Source organism: Hipposideros armiger, unplaced genomic scaffold (genome assembly GCF_001890085.2).
Source record: "Hipposideros armiger isolate ML-2016 unplaced genomic scaffold, ASM189008v1 scaffold_1893, whole genome shotgun sequence".
In the NCBI taxonomy this organism is placed as follows: domain Eukaryota; kingdom Metazoa; phylum Chordata; class Mammalia; order Chiroptera; family Hipposideridae; genus Hipposideros; species Hipposideros armiger.
In genome coordinates, this window is record NW_017733243.1 from 6,163 (window position 1) to 11,710 (window position 5,548).

The window sequence follows — 5,548 nt, forward strand, 5'->3', positions numbered from 1 at the left end:
TATATATATATATATATATATATATATATATATATATTCATAGGATGTAAAGTACATCATAGGAAATATGGTCAATGGTATTGTAATAGTTATGTATGATGTCATAGGGGTAGTAGACTTGGGGGGTTATCACTTTGTTTGGGGTGTAAATGTCTAATCATTATGTTGTTTAGTACAACTGAAACTAAAAAAAAAGGACATCTTAATACAAATTAAATTGAAAACACAATGACTCAAAAATCTATGTGACACAGTGAAAGTAGTCCTAAGAGGGAAATTCAAACCAATACAGGCCTACCTCAAGAAAGAAGAAAAATCTCAAGTAAGCTGTCTAACCTTACACTTAAAGGAAGTAGAAAAAGAAAACAGCGAACAAAGCCTAAAGTGAGTACAGGGAAGAAAATAATAAAGATCAGAGTGGAAATAAATGAAACAGAGTCTAAAAAACACTACAAAACATCAATGAAACCATGATCCGGTTCTTTGAAAAGATAAACAAAATTGATAAACCATTAGCCAGACTCACCAAGAGAAAAAGAGAGAGGAGCCAAATAAATAAAATCAGGAATGAAAGAAGAGAAGTGACAATGGACACCACAGAAATACAAAGAATATTGAGAAAATATTATAAACAATTACATGCCAACAAATTGGACAATCTAGAAAAAAATGGATAAATTCTTAGAAACATACAATTTTCCAAGGCCGAATCAAGGAGAAGCAGAAAATCTGAACAGACTGACTACTATGAACAAAATCAAATCAGTAATCAGAAAAGTCCCAATAAACAAAAGTCCTGGCGCAGATGGTTTCACAGGTGAATTTTACCAAATATTCAAAGAAGAATTAACACCTATCCTTCTCAAACTATTGCAAAAAATTCCAGAGGGGGGAAAGCTCCCAAGCTCATTTTATGAAGCCACCATTACCTTGATTCCAAAACCAAAGACATCACAAAAAAAGGAAAGAAAAAAAAGAAAAGAAAATTATACACCAATATCCCCGATGAACACACATGCAAAAATCCTCAACAAAATAGCACCAAACCAAATACACCAATACATTAAAAAGATCATGACCAAGTGGGATTTATTCCTCGGATGCAAGTTTTGTTCAATATCTGCAAATCAACTAACATGATATATCACATAAACAAAATGAAAGATAAAATTCATGTGATCATATCAATAGATGCAGAAAAAGTGTTTGACAAAATCCAGCATGCATTTATGATAAAAACTCTCAGCAAAGTAGAAATAAAAGGAATATACCTCAACGTAATAAAGGCCATATACGACAAACCCACAGCTAACCTCATACTCAACAGGGTAAAGTGAAAAGCATTCTCCTTAAGTTCCAAGGATGCCACTTTCACCACTTTGTTCAACATAGTATTGGAAGTCCAAGCCACAGAAGTAGGACAAGAAAAAGAAATAAAAGGCTTCCAAATTGGGAATGAAGAAGTTGAATTGTCACTTTTTGCAGATGACATGATTCTTTACATAGAAAACCCTAAAGACTCCACCAAAAAACTATCAGAAACAATAAACAGATAAAGTTGCAGGATATAAAATCAATGTACAAAAACCCATTGCATTTTTGTATACAAACAATAAAATTTCAGGAAAAGAAATGAAAAAAAAAAACCAATTACTTTTATAATTGCAACAAAAAGAAAAAGACCTAGGAGTATACTTAAAGAATGTGAAGGACCTGTACACTGAAAACTATAAGACATTATTAAAAGAAATTGAAGAAGACACAAAGCAATGGAAAGATATTCCATGGTCATGGATTGGAATAATCAACATAGGTAAATGGCCATATTACTCAAACCCATATGCAGATTTAATGCAATCCCTATCAAAATATCAGACATTTTTTAAAGAAATAGGAGAAAAAATCATCAGAGCTGTATGGTATCACAAAAGACCCCAAGTAGCCGAAGCAAACCTAAGGGAAAAAAAAAGAACAAAGCGGGGATTATCACACTCCCCGAGTTCAATTGATACTACAAAGCAACAATAATTAAAACAGCACAGTATTGGCAGAAAAATGGACACACAGGCCAATGGAATAGAATTGAAAACCCAGAAATAGGCTCACATATATATGGGTAGATAATTTTCCACAAAGGAGCCAAAAACATACAATGGAGAAAAGAATGCCTCTTCAACAAATGGTGCTGGGAAAATTGAAAAACGACATGCAAAAGAAGGAAACTAGACTGCTATCTGTCACCATATACCCAAATTAACTCAAATTGGACCAAATACCTTAACATAAGACCCCAAACAATAAATTGCATGGAAGAAAGCATAGGTACTAGACTTATGTACCTTGGATTCAAAGAGGATTTTATGAATTTGACCTGAAAGGAAGGGAAGTAAATGTAAAAACAAATGAATGGGACTACATCAAACTAAAAATTTTTTGCACAGCAAAAGAAACTATCAACAAAAAAAAGAGGCAACCAACTAAATTGGAGAAAATTTTGCAAACAATGCCTCTGATAAGGGGCTAATATCCAAAATCTATGAAGAACTTGTACAACTGAACAAACAATCCAATTAAAAAATGGCAGAGGACTTGAACAGACACTTTTCCCAAGAAGACATACAAATGACCAACAGATATATGAAAAGCTGCTCAGTTCACTAGCTATTATGAAAATGCAAGTCAAAACCACAATGAGATTCCAAATCATGCGTGTTGGAATGGCTATCATCAACAAGACAAGTAATAACAAATGTTGCAGAGGCTGAAAAGAAAAAGGAAACTTTTTATGAGGTCTGACAATTAAGTTTGCAAACTTGTTGCAATGATGTTGCTAAACTTTTTTGATATCACAGGGATTATTCATTATGAATTTGTACCAACTGGACAAACAGTTAACGAAGTTGACCATTTGGAAGTGCTGAAAGGGCTGCATGGAAAAGTTAGATGACCTGAACTTTTTTCCAACAATTCATGGCTTTTGCATAACGACAATGCACCAGCTCACACGGCACTGTCTGTGAGGGAGTTTTGAGCCAGTAAACAAATAACTATTGGAACACCCTCCCTACTCACCTGATCTGGCCCCCAATGACTTCTTTTTTTACCCAAAGATAAAGGAAATATTGAAAGGAAGACATTTTGATGACATTCAGGATATCAAGGGTAATATGATGACAGCTCTGATGGCTATTGCAGAAAAAGTTCCAAAATTGCTTTGAAGGGTCAACTAGGCACTGGCGTCAGTGCATAGCTTCCCAAGGGGAGTACTTCAAAGGTGACCATAGTGATATTCAGCAATGAGGTATGTAGCACTTTTTCCAGGATAAGTTCACAAACTGAATTGTCAGACCTCGTACACTGCTGGTGGGAATATAAACTGGTACAGCCGCTATCGCAAAAAGTATGGAGGTTCCTCAAAAAATTAAGAATAGAATTACCACACAACTCAGCAATCCCTCTGTGGGTATCTACCCCAGAAGTCTGAAAACATTTGCCTGTAATGATACATGTACTTCTATGTTCATTGTAACATTATGCATGGTGGCCGAGACATGGAAACAACCAAAGTGTCCTTTGATAGATGATTGGATAAAGAAGATGTGGTATATACACACAATGGAATATTACTCTGCCACGAGAAAAGATGAAATAGTGTCATTTATGACAACATGGATGGATCTTGAGATTATTATGCTAAGAGAATTGTCAGACAGAGAAAGGTGAGAACCATATGACTTTACTCATATGTGGGATACAAAAATGAAAGCAACAAAGGAACAAGACAAACAAACAAAGAAACAAAAACTCATAGACACAGGCAATAGTTTATACAGAGAGGGTAAGGTGGGGATGGTAGAAGAGGAAAAAGGGGGCCACATAAATGGTGATGGAAGGAGAACTGACTCTGGGTGGAGAAACACAATGCACTATATAGATGATGTATTATAGAAATGTACACTTGAAACCTATGCACTTTTACTAACCAATGTCACCCCCAATAAATTAAATAAAGAAAAAGTTTACTTGTTCTAGTTCTGCGGAAAAATGGCATTGGTATTTTTATTGGTATCACATTGAATCTATAGGTTGCTCTGTGTAGTATGGACATTTTAACGATGTTAATTCTTCCAACCACAAACACAGTATATGCTTCCATTTATTTGTATCTTCTTCAAGTTTATGCTTCGAAGGTTTTCTAATTTTCTGAGTCCAGGTCTTTTACCTCCTTAGTTAAATTTATTCCTAGGTATTTTATTTAATTTTTTGATGTAGTTGTAAATGGAATTGTTTTCTTAATTTCTCTTTCTGATAGCTTGTTATTGGTGTATAAAAATGCAACTGATTCCTGAATATTAATTTTGTATCCTGCTACTTTACTGAATTCATTTATCAGTTCTAACAGCTTTCTTGTGGAATCTTTCAAGTTCTCTCCATATAGTATCATGTCATTTGAAAATAATGACAGTTTTTCTTCTTCCTTTCCAATTTGGATGTCTTCTGTTTCTTTTTCTAGTCAGATCGCTGTGGCTAGGACTTCCAATAATATTATGTTGAATAAAAATTGTGCAAGTGGACATCCTTGTCCTGGTCCGGATCTTAAGGAAAATGCTTTTAGCTTTTTACCATTAAGTATGATGTTTGCTGTGGTTTTGTCATATAAGGGTAGCATTTCTTGTAAGGAAAATTAAGCTGATTGCTTTTGAAAAATACCAATATGTGCATAGAGCAGTGAGTTTTATTTGCTGATGATTCCCAAAGTTATTTTAAAATATTTAGTTTTTTCACAGTTTTACTTAATAATATGTGAAATATCAATCAATGTAACCTATATATAAACTAAAGGTCTTGGGGGTCCTTGATAATTTTTAAAAGTGCAAAAGTTTCCTGATACCAAATTTTGAGAGCCACTGCTCTAGGTGAACCTCAAGCATGTACCACGTACATGAGCTGGGTAGCTTTGGTGTACTTCAAGCCCTAGAAAAACAAGACCCATGACATAGATTCACATGGAGGGCAACTGGAATAAGGATCAGGAGATCTATCTGGGTCGCAGTGTCTGAGCCACTGTCAATTATAGTGTGCACATAAACTGGGTGTCTGTTATATTCTTAGAGCCCCATAAAGCAATATATTACAAGAAGCACAATGACAGATATGCTGTGCAAGACGCTGGGGTAAGTGTCAGGAATTTCCTGGGTCCCTTAGCCAGAGGCATTGCCAATGATAGGGCATTGGGTAAGTTAATTCCCTTCTGCTGATCATCAGGATGAAACTGGAGAGCCTTCTCAGCAGTCCCAGAGCATTGTGGAGACCTACAAGATCCCAGCTGGGCAAGCACTCTGGGTTCTTAGCAGCCCCGTAGGAAGGAAAGAAGAAACTCAACGCCAAATAATTATTTTAATATGAATGCAAAAGTTTGATAAAAAGAAGATTGCATTCTATTGCTTACTCTGATATATTGATACAAAGGAAAGAGTTCTGTTGAGTGCAAGGTGAAAATTAGCTCCTTTTATTAATTTATTTATTGAAGTCCATTGATGCAGGTAGA